At 38.3% G+C, this 20,505-nt stretch overlaps 1 protein-coding gene across 6 annotated transcripts in view; it reads right to left on the bottom strand.

Moving 5' to 3' along the window:
* The window catches only part of FRYL (FRY like transcription coactivator), a 240,196-nt gene extending 223,672 nt beyond the window's left edge, over positions 1-16,524 (bottom strand). For all 6 annotated transcript variants that reach the window (XM_059923043.1, XM_059923047.1, XM_059923046.1 and 3 more), the window contains exon 1: positions 16,305-16,524. The gene's annotated coding sequence lies outside the window, so the exon portion shown is untranslated. The remainder of the gene's footprint in view (positions 1-16,304) is intronic.
* Positions 16,525-20,505: the final 3,981 nt, after the last annotated feature.

The raw sequence follows: 20,505 nt of genomic DNA, 5'->3' as shown, positions 1-20,505 counted from the left end.
ATACAATCCTAATTCTGGCTCAGCATCTGCTCCCCAGAGATCTCAACCTGTGACAATTACATTTCCTGAATTTAATCATTGTTCCATGATCACACCTTTTCTTATGTGATATGTGATGAAGTATTTAAGGGTAAAGAATCATGATCTCTGCAACTTTCTCTCTAAAGATTCACCAAAATAAAGACAACTGGATCTAGATCTATAGAAACAAAAGATAAAGGAAGGAAAAAGCAAATATAGCAAAATGTTTGTAACTGATGAATCTAGGTGAAAGTTAGACAGTTCATATTACTATTCTCACAACTTTGTTTTAAAATTTTTCAAAAATATATTTTAAAAGGGGGAAGATCCAAAAAAAAAACAAAAAACAAAAGAAGCACTCATCCTATCCCCTTCCTCCTGCTTTTTAGTAAGTGAAAAAAAGATGCTTGGAGTTACAGCAGCCAATGGCAATAAGAGAAAGATCAGAACCACCAGATATGTCACCTGTGGGTGGATATTCCGTAAAATGCTGCCAAAAACAACCAAAATGATACATTAGGAAAAACAAAAAAGCTATTCAAGGAAGTAATGGTTCAAGTGTGAAAACATATACATATGACATGATTTTGAGCAATTGATAGATTATAGGAAAAGATAATCCATTCGTCTTTGATACTAGGAACATCATCCTTCTATTGGCATGGGATCATGACACTGGTGTGGAGAGAAGGAAATGTAACCATAAACTCACTACTCCATTCTGCAATTAGTATTTGCATGGTAATTAAAAGATGTATGACCGATACAAAAACAAAGCACCAAGGATTTCATTAAGGTTACAGAACAGAATGTAAATGTTTACAACCTTGTAAGGATAAAAGGTACAGCTGATAGAAGTTGGGAGATGGAATGGGGGAGGGCAAAAGGAAAAGCAGTGAAAGAGTAGGATTTCAATTTTTGATTCCCATAAGACTAGAAATCGCTAAACATATTCCACTTGACTCATTTTTTAACAGTTTTTATTGAGATAATTCACTTACCATAAAATTCATCAACTTATTCATCATTTTTAATTAGGATGTTTGCCTTTTTATTATTGAGTTGTTAAGAGTTCTTTATACATCCTAGATACAAGACTTGCAAATATTTTCTCCCATTTTGTGGGTTGTCTTTTCACTTTCTTGATGGTATCCTTTGAGGCACAAACGTTTTTAATTTTGATGAAGTCCGATTTACCTATCTTTTGTTGCTTGTGCTTTTAGAGTCATATCTAAGAAGGCTTTGCCTAACCCAGGTCACTAAGATTTATTCATATTTTCTTTGAAGAATGTTATAATTTTAGCTGTTACATTTAGATCTGTGATCCATTTTTAGTTAATTTTTGTGCATGGTGTGAGGAAGGGGTTCAAATTCATTTTGTATGGGGATCTCCAGATGGCTCAACACTGCTGAAAAAGCTGTTCTTTCCCTATTGAATTGTCTTGGCACCTTTGTCAAATTTTTTAAAAACTTGATTGATCATAGGGTTTATTTCTGGACTCTCAATACTATCCAACTGATTTCTATGTACTGATACTTTTTTTAAATTAAGCTAAAATCCACATGATATAAAATTAACCTTTTTAAGTGTACAAATCAATGGCATTTAGTATATTCACAGTGTTTTGCAACCAACAACACCTCTACCTAGTTCCATGATGAAATGAAAAACATTTTCATCACCCCCAAAGGAAACCCATACCCATCAAGCAGTCACTCCCCATTCCCCATGCCCCTGGCAGCCACCGAACTGATTTATGTCTCTATGGATTTACCTGTCCTAGATATTTCATATCAATGGACTCATACAATATGTGATCATTTGTGTCCAGCTTCATTCACTAATCATAACGTTTGAGGTTCATGCACTTTGAAGCATTTATCAGTACTTCATTTTTATGGTTGAATAATATTCCATTGTACACATATACCACATTTTGGTTATCCATTCATCAGTTGATTACATTTGGGTTGCTTCTACCTTTTAGCTAAAGTAAACTGCTATGTAAGCACCACCATGAACATTCATTACAAATATTTCTTTGAATACCTGTTTTCAGTTCTTTTGGGTACGTACACAGGAACAGAACATGTAGGTCATATCATAATTTTTGGTTTAACTGTTTGTGGTCAAACTGTTTTCCACAGTAGCTGTACGATCATAAACTCCTACCAACAATGTACAAGTGTTCCAATTTCTCCACATCCTCGCCAACACTTGTTATTTTCTGTTTTCTGACTCGTCAAATGTCACATCCAGAACTCAACACAATACTCCAGGTATAATCTGGGCAGTACAGTATAAAGTAAGACTGATACCTTTCCTCTTCTGAACCTCCTCCCCCAGTAGTCCAGATGACAATTCTATGAAGCCTTTCTTACAGTTGTAGTACATTTTATATCTATATTGAGTTTATCAGAGTAATTAAAATACCTAAGTTGTTTGTACTCAACCACATCTCCTTCACCCCTATAATTATGCAGCTGTTTTCTGAACTCATATACAGGACTTCACATCAAGCTCCATTAAGTTATCATGTTAGCCTTAGCCCACCATTTCAGTCAGAAATATTATTTTCAAAAGTCAACCCTAAAAAATTCATTTCATCCAAAAATTTGATAAGCATGGTATCAATGTTTTCATTCACATCATTACAAAAATATGTACAGCAACTTTCAGCATGTCACTAGAAATTTTTCTCCAGCTGTCATCAATTCATTATTAATTTTAGAGGTGCTACTCAACCAATCACATTTCCACCTAATTTTATGGCCATCCAGCCCACAGCCTCTCCCTGTCAACAGAGAGAAATCTCATAAAATGTTTGGCTGAAATCCAGTTATACTGTACCTTCTGCATTCTCTTGACCCACAGTCCAATAATCCTATCTAAAAAGTAAGGTTAGTCTAACATAATTATCTTTAGCAAGCCCATGTAATACCTTTCCTTCAAAAATGTAATCATGGTCAATGTTTTTAGCACTTATAACACGATGAACTCAGATTAGATCATACTAGGTTTCCAATCATATTTTGAGATTTAAACATTAAAATACAACGAAAAAACAATATGTATCACTCAAGGCAATATATCACTCAGGCAACACAGGGAATATAGATATCTCAGGTATTATACTTCACATTATCAAGACAAATATTTCATCAATTTACTGTAGTTTGCATTTACAAGTTTTTAAAATTCTACAAGAGTCTCTCCTCCACCATAGAAAGTTCAATATGAAAAATATATTTCTCCCATGTGTTCACAAAAAATAATAAAATAATAAATAAATAAAATAATAATTAAACCAGTAAACTTTAAGTTTTGTGTTTCTAATAACATAGATTATTTTTTGTTGGAACCAATTTCCCCAATACCTTTAAGAGCATATTCCTAGCTCAAAAATCTCTTTCACAAAGCCTTCAGAGGTTGTTCCATTCTAAAATAGCTGCTCTCTGCTTTGCTCTTTCATGATACCTACTACTATCCCTACCACTCACTTTGGCACTCAGTCATCTGATGCTTGGTAGTTAACTGTTGTTAACTGTTTGATTATTATCTACAATAGGGTCCTGCCACATTCTTTTCTAACTTCATCACGACCAACATAGAAAAGGTAAGCACTCGGATTCTTTTATTAATTTATACTGCATATATTATAAACCTATAAAGAATTAAAGTGAAATTGATAAATCTGAAGACATTTTAGGATCTCCTGGTTCTTCTCTTTCTGAAAAGGGAAAACCAGGTACAGAGAAAGAGATGTTGAAATAGACGAGGGTAAAATTCAGCAGGCTGTGTTAAGAAAGAATGTTTACTCCTAAAATGTATTAAGTAAGCACTGTATCAGTTTCAGTTTACTATTGTTGCAATCACAAATTACCATAAATTTAGTGGTAATGAATATATGTCTTACAGTTCCGGAAGTCTGAAGTCCAAAACAGGTCTCACCGGGCTAAAATCAAAGTGTCAGTAGAGCTGCATTCCTGTCTGGAAGCTCTAAGGAGAATCCATTTTCTTGCCTTTACTGGTTTATAGAAGCTGCCCACATTCCTCGGCTCACGGCCGCCTTCTATCTTCAGTGCCAGCAACGCCCGATCAATTCCTCTTCATGATGCCATCTCTCTGGTTCTGACTCCGCTGCCTCCTGCTTCTTCTTTTAAAGGCCCTTGTGATTACATTAGGCCCACCTGTTTCTAAAGCCCTCATAACTCTATTTGTGTCGGGGGGGAGGGGAGGCGGTAAAGGGAAATGTACAAAAAGTAAGGCTTTTCTTGCCCCCTACTTCAACAAAAACCATCTCTCCTTTCATCACTTTATATTAGCGATCTCTGTGCATGATTTTGTTTAAACAAAAGGTTTTAAAATCTCTACAAACCATGCTACATTCCACTTAGGCTTTGGCATACGAAGAGAGGTCATTAGTTAAGAAACAAAACTAAAACTATGTGAAAATGTGACATATCGGATGTGAAAATCCAACACATTTATGTATCTCTGAATCATCTCTTACCTATTTTAAATGAATTACAGAGTTTAAGTTTGTAGATTCCTTCCCCATTTGTACAATTTTAGGCTCTAGAGTTGAACATAAATTATTTTTATAACTATTTCAAGCATTCAAATAAATCCCCCAAGATGTAATATACTGGATTGCAAATATCAACAGTTTACTATGTCTTGACATGTATAGCACATTATTTTTCAGGAAACCATCAGCCATATGGGAACATATCTTCTTAAAAAAAAAAATTATTGGGGTGATATAATTGACTTCCAGGTGTCTCTTCTCATCTAATAATGACCTCTTATGATGTTCCTTGGCCCTTCCCTAAACACTTGGGTAACAATAATTTTCTTTTCATGTCCTGAAAAAAGTCTACAGATACAGGATGGAGATCAGGGAAGGGATCTGTGACTGAGGGCAGAAGCCCTGGTGTTAAATGTTTGGCAAATATCTTGATTGAACTTATACCTCTAGAGCAGCCGTTTTTAATCTTTCCTGGGTCATGGCCTCTGTTTTGAGAATCTGATGAACCTACAGACTTCTCACTAGAAAAATGCACATGAACACATACTCAAAGTTTTTAATATAACTTATTTTATTGTATTTTAAATTGACTGTCATTACAGACCATATAAAACCAGTCTTTGCAAAGATATCTGTATGTCTCAATTTTTGGTTTTATGCCAAAATTTGTTACACCCAGGAATAAAATTCAAAGTATGCAATAAAACAAACCAAACTTTAATTATTTTCAACAAATAGAAACCAAAGTACTGCTGGCTGCTGGCTGGAGTGCCTCTGACACCAAAGCACAGTTCTAGGAGAAAATCCACTTCTTTCACAGAATTCTCCAGGGAGAGCTGGGGAAAACATAGGTGTAAGAGGGAAAGCTCAGGTCCAGACAGTAAGAGAATAATGTTGACTGAATTTAATGTGTGTTCCCCAAAACAGTAACATTTTATACTTGTATATATTTATTAAAAAAAGGAAAAATATGGTTTCAAAAATTGTGAGACATTAAGAATAAAATTTAAATATTTGGGAAAAAAATCATACCAGACCTGCTATGTTCCTACTACTTAGTCATGCAAAATGTATTAAGTTCAAAGTGGAGTAAATGCAAGCCTCAAAAGAAGGGTTCTCAAGGCAATAAGGTAAAAAGAAAATACTAGAAGATAGTATATATGTGTTATCTTAAATTTGAAATTTGAGGTTTACTAATATTCAATGTGTCAGACTGACACCAGCACCTGCTCTTGGTCCTGCATCAGGCTGCTTCCGTCTTACGGCATTTACGTGAACTATGCTGGACACCACAGATTGGCGCACTTCACCTCCCGCCTACCTATGAGCAATTAGAAAGGAGCCTTTTTAGTTGTTTGGGGGGCAAGCACAGTTGTGGAAATATGAGATTTCTCTACAGCATAATTCCAGAGTCCATCCCCCAGCTTCTTGGGTGACGAGAAGTGGGGCGCCAGGAGCACCAGCAGCAGAGGTGTCTTGATCTGACTTCCTAATCCAGGGCTGCAAGTTGGGGTCTGTCCTGCAGTTTTCAGAGTATCTAGAGGCAAATGCAGCAGTGGCAGAGGTGGCACGAGGTCTGGATTCCAGCACGGCTCCCAGGGTGGCCTCTGAGCTGCCCTGGTGAGTTACCTCTGGATTGACCCCCTAAAACCTGCTGTTAGGCCCTTCTAACAATTCTGTAAGCACCTAATACCTTGTATGAAATCTCTTCTAGCTTAAAATATTCAGAAGGGTTTCTGTTTGCGACGCTGACTACACACACAGTATTGCAGTAGATAAAAGTCTCCTAAGGGAGAGGTAGCAGTTTCACACCCTGGAGGGGTTGTCTGTGATGTCCTCACCTGTTCACTGTCAGCAGATCACAACATGCTGCAGCCCGCATGGGCCCAAGTAAGTAGATCTGCCGATCTCAGTAGAATTATGATATCACTCATGGATGGATTTTTAAGATTTTTGCAAAGAAAGGGAGATTAAACATAATATTAATAAAGCAAAATACAAGCAAGCAACAAGAAAATGGGAGAGCTGACAACTGCATGTTACCAATACCAGTGCTTTATCAAAAGCTGTAAGGTAAAAATGTGATTACCTTGTAAAACATAATCTATAAAACTTTTAGAAGAAAACACAGGGGAAAAAAAGTCTTTGAGACCTAGGACTAGGTGAACAGTCCATAGACATGACACCAAAAGAACAATCATAAAAGAAAAAACAATGATTAAATGCACTACATGAAAATTTAAAACCTTCTTGCCTCTGTAAAAAATCCCTGTTAAGAGGATGAAAAGACAAGCTGTGGATGGGTAGAAAATTTGTGCCAATCACATATCTAACAAAAGACTTATATCTAGAATATATAAAGAACTCTCAAAACTCAACAATGAGAAACAACCCAATTTGCTCATTAGGGAAACAATTTGCCCACTAGGGAAAGGCAAATTGAAACTACAATGAGCTATCACTACACAACTATTAAAATGACTACAATTTTTTAAAAACAGTGAAAATAACCAAATTCTGGCAAGCATGTAGAGAAGCTGGCTCTTTCATACATTGCTGCTGGGAATATATAGCCAGTCTGGAAGATAGTCTGGCCATTTCTTGTAAAACTAAACATACGCTTAGAATACAACCCAGCAATTACACTCTTGGGCACTTACACCAGAGAAATGAAAACTTATGTTCACACAAAAATCTATATACAAATGTGCAGGGCTTCCCTGGTGGTACAGTGGTTGAGAGTCTGCCTGCTAATGCAGGGGACACGGGTTCGAGCCCTGGTCTGGGAAGATCCCACATGCCGCAGAGCAACTAGGCCCGTGAGCCACAACTACTGAGCCTGCGTGTCTGGAGCCTGTGCTCCGCAACAAGAGAGGCCGCGATAGTGAGAGGCCCGCGCACCGCGATGAAGAGTGGCCCCCACTTGCCACAACTAGAGAAAGCCCTCGCACAGAAACGAAGACCCAACACAACCAAAAATAAATAAATAAAAAATTTTTAAAAAAAAGAACAAATGTGCACAGTAGCTTTATTTGTAACAGCCAAAAGCTGGAAACAACTCCTATGCTCTTCAACAGGTAAAGAGTTAGCAAACTGTGTACTGTTGTACATCCATACACTGAACCCCACTCAGCACTAAAAAGAAATGAACTACTGATACATACGACAGCTCGGATGGTTCTCTAGGGCATTGGGTTGGGTGAAGAAAAGTCCATCTCAAAAGATTACATACAGTATGATTCCATTTATGTAACATTCTCAAAATGACACAATTATAGAGATGGGGAACAAATTACAGGTTGCCAGTAAATAGGGATGGGGAGGGTGGGGAAGGAGGAGACCTTGAGCTGCGTGAGGGAGTTTCTTGGCAGTGACGGAACAGTACTGTATCTTGATTGTGGTGGTGGTTAAATGAATCCAGACATGAAATGTTATCAAATTGCATAGAACTATACACACACATACACATGAATGAGTGCATTAAAAAACATGAAATCTGAATATAGCTACTTAACAGTACTGTACCAATGTTAGTTCCCTGGTTTAATGTTGTTATAAATATGTTGTGTTATATAAGATATTACAACTGAGGGACACTGAATGAAGGTTACACAGGACTCCTTGTACTATTTTTGCAACTTGCCATGAATTTATAATTATTTCAAAATAAAAAGTTTTTTTGTAAGTGAAGACATTCAATCATACTTATTTCTAAAATTACTAATATTTTAAGTGGAATCAAAAACATGGAAATAATACATTTTAAATTGTTCTAAAATATTTTTCATCTTTATCTCATTATTTTTGTTAATGTCTTATGTACATAATATTATAGTACATAGTTTACAAAAAACATACACATATTGGGAATGCAGATACATTTTTTTATGCTGCTGGAGTGTGACATAAAACTTTTGCAGACCTCTGTTACAGAGACTACAATAATCTAAGACTCTATCTTTTACATTTTTTTACTTGGGCAAGCATATGCCAGAACAGGAAAAACATGGGATTGAGAATCAAAAAGAACTCAATTTTTATCCATAGGTTAAACAAGTCACAATCTCATCCTCGTCTACAAAATGTAGGAGTCGTATTAGATCATTCCCAAGGACAGTCCAGCTCTTAAACATTATGACTCCATGAGTTCTACAACAGGAAAAAGTGAAACAACCATAAAGAAATGTATGACTAAAACTCTAACCAGTATTCACTGAAACTGGATGGATTCAGTATTGCCAGGAATATTAAATACAATACACAGCCTAAGTTACCATCAACATAAACACAGAAAAGTGCATCTACAAAGATAATTTTACCTCAAAGAAAATAGATTAGCAAAAGATCCTGTTTAAATATAAATACCGAGATAACAGGCACATGTGGCTATTTTACATGCAACCTCACAGTTATTTAAAGCCTCTAATTTCTGCTCATGGTATTGCATTACGTTCTGAATTGCAACAAACAATATACCAATGCATACAGGTATCCTGGTATACAAGCTTGTGGGTTGGGTTCTCACAAGAAGTAGACTATCAAGACATCCAGAAAAGAATTATTTTCCATCCACTTAATTATTCTCCATCCACTTGAGTTAGACTTAATAAGACAGAATTTTAAGAGATCCATTATTCAGGGGAAGTTAAATATACCACCCTGTTATACCACCTTTTACTTCTAAGTAGTAAAAACCAACACAACAAGGTCCTAGCACTAAAGCTCCATGCACAGGAAGTTCTTCAGTTTCTCACCCAGAACCTTCTATCATTTTTATCCACCATTCAACAAGCGGTTTTGGGTTCTAGTCTCATATCACATGGAAAATACCAAATCAGAAAGGGGAGTAAACTACTACAGGTGGGTGCAATGAGAGCAAACAAAGAGATACAGTTAACAATAAAGTAATAAGCAAATCTACCCCCCAAAACCAGACATGCTTTAGAAAAGAATGGTTTCACCAACAAATGAACAAAATATGGTGATCTGTATATTGCTGACTGAGGAGACTAATGGCTGGAGATTCTGCAAATACACTGTGATGAGTTCACTGACACCCAGGACACATGAATGGAACCACCAAAGTAATATTTTTTTTACTAGTATTATAGACAGAATTATCCATCTTAAATTTTTTTAATGGAGAAGAAAACTGAAAATCACATTTAAATTATCTTTCCAGCATTCTTTAGTATTGAACTAAATTACATCACATCTGAATGTTACCAGGAAATAGAGACACACCCAAAAAAAAAAACAACACACAAAATAGGACAAAACAAAACAAGGAGTCCTGAGAAGTTGAAATATTATGTTGAAATTCATTCAGGCAACAAGGCGTATCTGTGAATGTTTTACAACCTAAAAAAATGAAGCTGCACTGCAGTAAATGAACAAACTAATATCCCCTTCTTCAATTCCCAGATGCCCTTTAAAAAAACACCACCACCACCACTTCAACCTCTCTGAAGTATGGTTGTTCTAAAATAGAACTGCTGCCACCCAACAGCGACATTTAGTTGGTAAAAACTTTATGTTGACATTTCCTAAAAGTTCAAAAATGCAGTGGCATCAAAGTGTCTTAGGTTTGATCAAAAATGGTCATTCAAAATAATCTTAAAAAAAAAAAAAGAAATGATCAGAAGCCTGTAAAACCACAATCAATGGAGATACAGAAAATTCTCAAAACTAAATTGCATCCTTTTACTTTAAAAGATAGTACATATAAAGAACTTATTACTTAGTAAGCACTCAATAAATGTAGTTGCTATTATTACTACAAGACAGAAAATAAGGACTAGAGAGCTGATGAAAATATCTATAATCATAGTGGTCAGGCAACCAATATACACTTATTAAGTGCCTACAAGGTCTCCAGCACTGTGCAGGGGCAATACAAGTTCATCACAGTCAACTTACACAGCACTATCTCTGATCAAATAAATGACAAGTTGCGCCATATATTCTGAACCAATAAGGTAAACATCAAGTTATATTCAACAATGATTAGAACTTACCAAGTACTTTCAACTTCTTTCAAAGTACCATCCTTTATTTAAGTCCAGTATACAGAACTTGAAACAAATTACTTGTAGAGAGTCACCAAATGATTAAATGAACATAAAAAAGTGTCACCAAAATGAGTCTTTTTCTTTCTTTCTTTCAAAATGAGTCATGATTTTTATTGGGGGAAAAAATCTCTTTTTCCATTTCTCTCCAGGCGTAGGTAGAATAAGGATTTAGATAAATTCCCTTTTTAAAAAATCTTTCTAAACTTCTAGGGTCATGAAAAGACCCTCTCTACTCCTAGGATTTATGCACATTAGAGGGACGGATTTATACAGGAACGCACATTTATTAAAATGTTATCTTTCATTTATATGAAAGATCCAGAATAGCAAATGTGTAGAGATGGAATGTAGATTAGCAGTTGCCTAGGGCTGAGGAGGGAGGTAAGGAAGGCGATGGGGTGATGAAAAAGTTCTAAAATTGGTTGTGATAGAGGTGTACAACTCCGGAATATACTAAAAAACATTGACTTGTACATTTTAAATAGGTGAATTGTATGGTATGTAAATTATATCTCAATTAAGCTGTTATTTAAAACTTTTAACTCTTCTCAAAACTCAACAAATCACACTTGCTGCATTATGGTCAAACTCCATAGGATGTATCCTTGGTCAGATATTCTTCCTAGCCTGGTTGACTCCATCACTGACAACTCTACAAGGCCCCTTTCTCAACAATCTGATTCTTTCCCCACAAATACAAAGATCGAGCAACAGAACAGGCTTGCGGGGAAAGGAGGTAGTCCATTTTGTAAAAGTTAGAAATACTTCACACTATATTTTAACACAAGTGATTTTTCAAAACAATTATTTTCATAACATAAAAAAATCCTGATAAAGCTATCTATTTATTATAGCATTTTGAGTTTAAAATAATGTGTTACTACTCTATCAGTAAACTGTGAATTACCTACTAGGATACAGATACAGTGTCATAACGGTGGTCTATGCAATGGACGATCCTTGTAGGGTATAAGGAAAGACACATCAACATCTGCAGAATTTCTGAAATATTCTGCCTCACAGGAATAGCAGTGCTTGAAATATAAAAAAAAAAAAAAATTCTACAGCTCACAGATTTACTTTTAACAGGTTCCATGGACCCCAACCCACCTCCTATGGAATACCAGGTTTGTTTGTTAGGATACTTTGAAAGAAGCTATACAGAACAACAAACAAGGGTGAATAACAAATCACCTAAAAGTACACATCATATACACTACCTTTCATCCACATGTACCACTCTGTCTATTTAAGGATCCTACTCAGAGGCGCTCATAGCTTGTGGCCCAGACAGACTTCATCATCCTATTCTCAGTGCCTACATGGTGCACAAATTAGGTGTAGTTTTCAATAAAAACTTGCTGAATAAACGGAGATTTCTCACCTGATTAGCCCTGGCTGCTTGCAGCTGGGTTTTCTATTTAGGAGCCTTTGGAAAACCTTTTTTCCCACCTGGGCTGGCTTAAAGAAGCATCCAGAACAACAGAATCTTATCACCTCCTTCATCAGCCTAAATTGTAGCTCCCTTTTCATAATGAGCAACATAAGGGTAGAGTACAACCTCTGCGTGTGAATTGATGAGAAACAAATATCTTCCTACATTCCTCCAGGGGCTACTGTGAGCAGTGCCAGTTGGCAGTCTCGGAGCAATTTTTAATGCTCTCTAGAGATGAGAAGAATCAAGAAATGAAAAGAGATTAGGCTTACGGTATGTACTCCAAAAACATTTTAGCGTAAAGATACTTAAAATGTTCAGGGACACAGGTTTTGACCATCTTTGAAATGATTATGATTCTAATAGTCTGTAAATCATAGTCTATGTTTTGAACACAAAAATACTGGTGGGAGCCTTGTTTCTCAAGAACAGGTAAAATAACCATAATAACTGAGCCTGGAGAAATTAATAAATAATTATTTATTTTATTATATAAAATAAATAAGTGTATAAAAATTGATTACCTTTCTCCATTCCCAGTAAACATAACTTACTCATTAAAATTTTTCAAGTATGATAGTTTAAGGCACTCCTATCTGAAGGTAATAAAAAAAAAGAAGGGGAAAAAAACCCTGGAATTAAAACCATTACCAATAGTTATAATGTGATAGGGGCCATGTTAGAGGGGATATTTAGTTTCTAAGTTATACACTTCCTTCATAGCAATATTTTACAATGAGCATGTGAAACTGGTGATAAGGAAAAAACTGGTTTTTCCTTTAAACACTCATATACTCTTTCCCCAAAGAAAACAATATGAACTTTTTTATTGCTTATGGTTTTACAGACTCTATTGGGCTAATAATAATAAACCTGCTCAAGTACTTTAGGCAACAGTAAAAGGGACTGGGCGGGGCGGGAAGGCTCCAACTTTTGTTAATGGTTTTTACCAAAATCCACAAGCTAATGAATAAATACATAACTATACTGTAAGTCAGAGCATGGCTTGTGCTGTAAAAGGACTTTACAGGAGCAAGAGAAAAGAGCCATCACTTAGGATCAGGAGAACAGGAGAGCTTGCAGACAAGGTGACATTTGAGCTGGGTTATATAGATGATCCCTCTAATGAGGTAACAATAGGTGAAATTCAGAGTACATGCTCTGCCCCCCCTCAGTATTTCATACATTAAAAATAGTTCAAGTAGTGAACATACACCCCAAACATACTTTATTTTTTTAATTTTTAAAAAATATATTATAAAATTTGCTACATAAAGCAATGAAAACTTTCCCACATCTCCTAAGTTTCTTGTATCATTCCACTATTCCTTTACCATTTTGGCATGAATCCTGTGTCACTGTTAGTTTGCACCTGTTACTGCAATGGGATACACATTATCTTTTCCCTATGGATGATAATTTTGCATCTTCCCATTAAACTCCATAACTTTGAGAGCAATGACTGTCATCCATTTCTACTTTACCTTTCCATAAAACTCCTCAAATAAATGGGTACTCAACAGATGTTAACAGATTAAACCTAATTCTAATAATTGGGACAAGAAGCAATCACCATCACAAAAGATGTCTGTGGAACAGATATTATAAACAATTAAATCACAGTTTTGTACACAGAACAAAAAGCACCTAGATTAATATATCTTCCCCCAGACACTAAACCAATTGCTATTCTTTGGTGTAACTTGCTCAGAAAGGTGTTTATTTAAAAAAATAAATATATAAGCCTCTCAAGCAGCCTCTATAGAACATTATCGTTTTCTGTCAAAAAGACCTAAGTCAACACATTAATTGGCACTAGAAAAACACTAGGTGACACAGTGAATCTGCACAGAAATAGAGGACAGTCCTAGTTCCCAGGGATCTCAATGGACAGTGCACAATTCAAGAAATGCCCTGGCAATGTGTATATTTAGGACAATGTGTTTAAAACAATGTGAAAAGCACACAGGAAAAATATGTTTTCCAGGAAACATAGCCTAGATAGTTCAAAGATAATTCTTTCTGAGTGTTTTCTTTATATGCAATCTTTTAAAAGTTCAGGAATTCTCTCCTCTATTGTTTAAATAAGCTGGTAAGTAAACAAAAATAGAAATTTGGAAGCTTGTTTTAATCTTCTACTTTCTATTATGAGATGTAAAAGAAGATTATGCCAGCAGGCCTGCCTGACATACTTATCAAAGAAGAGGATCAAAGAGAAGAGGAGGAAGAAGGATATTAGGTGTAACAACGCCAGATACCATCAAGATTACTACGAAAGATCATGTGTTTGTGCGTCTACACTTCCTAAATTCTATAGGAAGAGTCAAGTATCTCTCAAATATTATTACCTGAAATTGGCTTTTAGATTCCCAAGTATAGCTTCTCTGTTGTTATTGCTGAGCCTGTGAACTTATGTTATAATGCTGCACACCACTCATATAATCAATGAACACTTTGGAAAGTTGTTAGTATTGCTTAAAAAAAAGAAAAAAGAAAAACACCCCGCTGGGCCAGAGGTTCCAATAAAATTCACTTTTCTAGAGAAGTAATTTTACAAAATAACTCAGAATGGAAGAAAAGACAGGATGGAATGCTATCTTTGATAATGAGTAGCCAAAAAAAGACTACAGAATAACACACACACCGCAGCTTTGTTTATAGGGTTGTAACTTGCACATGCAAGTACTCTACAAAGTACTGCACAAGAAGAAACTGTCAAAAATGAATGTTCATGAAAACATTCCTTTTCTAAATAAGATCTCTAACAAGGAGGTACTGTTTCTAAATATAATTTCTTTAGCAAGTATTGACAGGTATAGAATAGCAGCAGTGCTCAAGATGGAAAAAAACTACTTAAATTTGTCTTATCAATAGTACAAGTTACTGTTACTAATTATAATGCCTATGGGCTCAGTAGCAGAAATTTACGGAGATATCTGCTGGGCAGAACAGTTACAAAACTAACTTTAATCAAAAGTTTTTTTTTTTCCCTAATCCTATAGACTCTAGCAACCTGGAGTTTTTTGTTCTGTTTCGTTTTGCAATTTTTTTTCCTTCCAAAAGAAGCTCCGCCAGTAAAGTCGAGGTAATACTTTCCACAGTTCAAAGGTTAAGGCGCATTCGGCTCTACATAGAGCTCTAGCTCCTCATCAGCACCGCTCCCTTTTTTTTTTCTTTTCAAATTATCTTGACCTGAGAGAGGTTAATGCTCCCTTACAATGCAAATCCACGAGAAAAGCGATTTTAGGTACCGAGAAATGAAACTGGGATGGGAGGAAAACACCGACAGCGATCAAGAACCATTTCGCCGTAGAAATCAGCCTCTCCAGAACGCAAGAAACTGAGGTTTTGTCCAAAGAACCTGCCGCCCGGAAGCCACAACTTCCAGCAATTGGCAAAGAAAAGTTACAAGTAAGAGCTCAGCGCCCAGGGAGCCTGCGCCGGTGTGGAGACTGAGAGCTGCAAGGACACTCACTGGCCCCGACGGCCCGCAGGCGGTGGCTGCGGCGTCGGTGGGGCCGATTCCGGCTCGGGCAAGCTCGGGGTCTGGGGGTGCGCGGAAGGCGCGGAGCGACGCGGGCACGGCGCCCGCGTCCGCACCCCTCCCCACTACCGCGAGCAGTGGGCGGAGAGACGAGAGCAAAGGAAAAGCAGGACAATGCTGGGCCGGGCTGGCGACTCCGCGCGCTCAGCGGGTCCCCAGCGTCCTCCTCGCCTGGGGCCGCCAGCTGCCGCGCTAAGTTTGCTCCTCAGCCCTGCCTTCCTAGCCGGGGCAGTAAAGCAGTGACCGCCGACCTCCCTCCGCCTCGCCACCACCGCCACCGCCTTCCTCCCCGCGGGGCGGCTCCCGCGAGTCCACGAGGACGCGGCGCGCGCGAGCGGAATGGGGCGCGCGAGGGAGAGGGGGCGCGCAAGGAAGCAGCGCGCGCGCGGGGGAGCCGGGCGCGCGGGGGAGCGGGGCGCGCGGCGCTCCCCGAGGACCCGCTGCCGCTCCAGCGGGTTTTCGGTTGAGGCGGGGGCTGCGCCGCGGCTAAGTGTCCGTTATGAGTCTTGGCCCGGGCGGCGCAGCTTGCCAGCCATCCTGGCCCGCCCCCACCTCGACTCCCATCAGAAAGGCAGCGAGCGAGGGCCGGCGACCTCGTCTCCCGCCAGGGCTGTGGCCGCCAGTCGGCGGGCATCCCGGCGCCTGCCCCTGGGGCTGGAAGAGAAAGTGAAATGAAGCGCTTTTCCCCAGGCAACACCTACCCGTCCCCAGTCCAAGTGCAGCTGCCTCACTCCTCGGGCGCCGCCGGTCCCCGCCCTCGGGCCCCAGGCTCCGTTCTCTTGACAATGGCGCGTCCCCTTTAAGGAATAATCCGATCGGAACCGATCTGTGGTTAAACCTCCCTCCGACTCTGATTTTTACCGGATTTCTCTCTCTCTCCCCCCAGAGCCCGACGGGCGCCCGGCGGTACTGCGAGCTCTTCCCACCTCTTCCCCGCCCCGCCCACTCCCTAGCCTTCCTGATTGGCGAGAAACACTACTACAGGAACAGCAGTTCTCGCATCCCACTCGCCAGTCCAGCCGCCGCTCAGAGTTACCCCCCACCTTCACCCCGCCCCCTTTCCTGGGTTGGTCCTACCTCTAATCATTCTCCGTCTTCTACTCTATCGTTGCTTTGGAGAACTGGCAGTCAAGGCTCACCCTCCCGCCTCCGGAAAGCGAACTTTATTTTTATTGGTAAAAGGACATCTTCCTGTGCACCTGATTGGGCAAGGAAGGAGTTAGTCTGCACGCCCCTTACCCATTATCGCTCTCTCTCTTTACGGGTTTCAGAAACAGCCGCAAAGTCCTCCCCCCCTACTTTGCCTTGTTCTAAGCGCCTTTCCCTTTAAATATTGGTAGGGGTGGTAGACAAACTCACAGCCTGTATTGGAGAAAGACGGAAAGGGAGAAGAGAAAATCTCAAAATCTTCTCCAGATGAGTAATATATCGGGAACTGGAGCTGGGATACTGCGGAATCTCATCCTTCGGTCTACTGAATGGAGTGGTTAGAATGAGTTAGAATACCTGAAATTCTAGTACTAACTTCTGAGATGTACTCAACAAATTTTCACTCACCGTCCACTCTACTCCTACTGACGATCCCACTGGCATTTCGCTACTCCAGAGAGCTTTAATAAAAGTATCTGCAAACCTAGAGGTGTCCTTGTTTGTCCCGCATTCATTTAAAAAAACCCTTTAAATCGCTTCCATTAAAAGTTCTGTTTAGTTCACGTCCTCTGTTGTTATCTCGGGGTTTGTCACGAGAGCTAAGTTACTCTTCTGAAAAGATTGAATAGATGCCCACCCACCATGCCAGCCTGCAAAGTTGAAGAAATCCATCCCCCTTGCTAGAACTGTGCCAGGGGGGAGCCCAGGTTGAGCCCAAGCGGGCACCAGAAGGCTATTTCTTGAGAGAATGGGGCAGTCTGGCACCGGAAGCTTAACCCTGCCGCGAAACCTCACGCATGAAAAGAGGAGGAATTCTGCTGCAGCCTGGTGTGGTCTGCGTTAGGAGTTCCCCAGTTTCCCATGGGAACTGCAAGAACCGAAAGTGTCGTACCTACTAAAATTGGGTACTCAAGTGCTTTGGTACCCATCTGTGAATGTTAGGGGTAAATGGTTAAATGTTCTGCCCCTCTTTGCCAATGAACTTCGAGAGACTTTGGACCTCAGGATGTTTAGTGCATTTGCAGTGAGAGCCCAGTGGAAACCAATGATGCCAAGATAGTGGCAGCGCTCAGCAGTACCGTGGAAGGGATTTATACCAGAAAAGGGGGAATAAACATCGGTAGTCGATAGGACTTTTCCGTGAGTTCAGGGGAAAAATCTCCTGGGATACCTATAAATATGGAAGAGTGAGAAAAGGGAAACGTTGTAGGTGGTTTAGGTGTTTCTAGTAGGAGATAAGGAAATATCTGGATTATATTTATATGGCCTTCATGGTATTTTTTAAAAATCAAGATCTAGGCAATGTTTTCAAGTTCTTTGTAAATCACTTGCTTTATAAGGCCAAGATTATTTTGTTACACTAGCACATTGGGCTCATAACTCCAGAAGGCTGTCTACAGTAACCTCTAGATTCTCTTTGTCACACCTAACCAACCACGTTGAGATCATCACCTTACAAATATAATTTATATTATTTTTTTCTCTATTTCATACTTGCCCACAATAGGATTACTTATTACTTTTTAGCCCATACACCCAGACTCCTGGTACTAATACTGCTATTGGTATTTCACATTGAGGAAAAATTTAGGAAATCTGCAAGCATGGATATGCAGGTCATTCTTAAGAATGTTCAGTATTATTGAACACAGCTGCAGTTCTAACCCTGCAGAAATTGACAATTTGCACTTTTCCCTTCAGAGGGACTTTATGTCTCCTACCTTTGTTTTCCATCTCTAAGCCAGATCCCCATTCTTTAAAAAGAAATATTCCCCCAATGTGCCAGTATGACTAAAGCTTTTCAACATCCTTGTATATAGATCTTTGTTAAACTCTTTTAAAGGTGAAATTTCACACATTATGATCACTTATTCTCCCTTTGTTTATATATAAAGGTAAGCCATATCAAAGAACTACCAGGTAAGCCATATCAAAGAACTACCAGTTAAGCCAGTAATTCAGTTTTCCTCAGAAAAAAATGTTACCATGTATATTGCAAATTCTTTTCAGTTCACCATAGGTTTATATAGTAACTATTATGTGTTGAGTAAACAATAGGGGGTAAATTGATGAATGTGACTCTCCAAATTCTACCCATAACTGGCACAATTTTACCCCTCACTCAGCATGTAGGTGGATACCATCTATTAATCAGTGATTTTCCATAGTAAAATTAAGAAAAAATCCAGTCAGTAAAAGCTGTCAACCAAAATCTTTCCCCAGACCTTTACAAGCATTAACAAGAATGAGAAAAATTAAGACAAAATACATTCATAGTAATTTGTTTTATAAAGAAAACTTCAAAAAATATTTCCTGGGTCTCTAAAGAGGAGGAAGTCCTACACCTTCTATATTTCAATGTGTTCCTTTATAAAATGAGAACTGATGTTCATTGAGAAGATCACTGAAAGATCTTCAGTTATCAGTAAAAGGTTCAATTATGTTCAGTATATTCTACTTACTCAGGCAGAAAAAAAAAAGATACTAATATATTTTTTAAAAGATTTCCAATTCTCTCCTACTTAAAACCCTTCGAAGATTCTCCAAGCACATATTGAATATAGTCCAAGCATCTAAGCAAAACATACAAATCACTTTATAATCTGACTCCAGGCTACCTCTCAGATTTATTCTCTGGCCACTCCTTCATTTGACACTTGAAATGGCTGCTCTTTAGATATCAATGATTCTGTTCTTTCAAGCCTCAGTGCTTTGGGGCATGTGGGTCCCTTTGTATAGAATAGCTTTCCCCTCCATGCTCACCTGGAGGATGCTTCCATCTGTCCATCCAAACCCAAAAGAAGCTTTACCTTTTTTGTGAAGCTTTCTCTGATTGCACCCCCTTCCCTAATTTAATTATTTTTCTACCATATATATATATATATATATATATATATATATATATATATTATTCTGATTAGAATGATGCCTGACATAACTGAAGGCTTTCAATAAATGCATGTCAAATTGACTGAGCAAGGATGAGACAAAAAGGTTAACCTACAATGTGAAAATCTAATTAACCAGAACACTATTCTAGGAATATTCTAATTACTTAATATTTTACTGTAAATCTATCTCATCAATTAGTCTACATTACTGGTTCCCAGGCTTTTTTATTTCATGGACCAGTAAAATTTGCAAGGAATTTTTGGGAACTGATATAGGTTTAACAACTTTTTTATTTTGCGAAGCAAAGGTATAAAAATAAATATAAATAAATCGCTATCTATTCTCCCCATTATTTCATAAAATAAGAATATTTTAAAACCCAAAATTGGGAAGATTGTTTCATAAAACAAGAATATCTGAAAACCAAAAATTGTTTGGGAGGGTTATAACTTCAGAATGAAAGTCCTCTGAATAAATTTGACATTATAAAGAACTTGTACAGGGGACTTCCCTGGTGGCGCAGTGGATAAGACTCTGCACTCCCAATGCAGAGGGCCCAGGTTCGATCCCTGGTCAGGGAACTAGATCCCACATGCATGTCACAACTAACAGTTCCCATGCCCCAACTAAGGAGCCCAAGTGCCGCAACTAAGACCCGATGAAACCAAATAAATAAATAAAAAGAACTTGTACAAACATCCAGTTGGGTCCAGAATACTCACTGCATTTCACAGTACTTGATCTGATGCTCTTTTTCATCTATTTTAAAAGATGGCTTAGAAATGAAAATATTCCTAAGATTTTTTTCCCTCGATAATGTTTATGGAGGGGAGGAGAAACTATTTGACTTTTTGTTAATTT

Source organism: Balaenoptera ricei, chromosome 5 (genome assembly GCF_028023285.1).
Source record: "Balaenoptera ricei isolate mBalRic1 chromosome 5, mBalRic1.hap2, whole genome shotgun sequence".
In the NCBI taxonomy this organism is placed as follows: Eukaryota; Metazoa; Chordata; class Mammalia; order Artiodactyla; family Balaenopteridae; genus Balaenoptera; species Balaenoptera ricei.
Note: the sequence above shows the minus strand (reverse complement) of the source record. Positions and strands in the feature narration are given on the sequence as shown.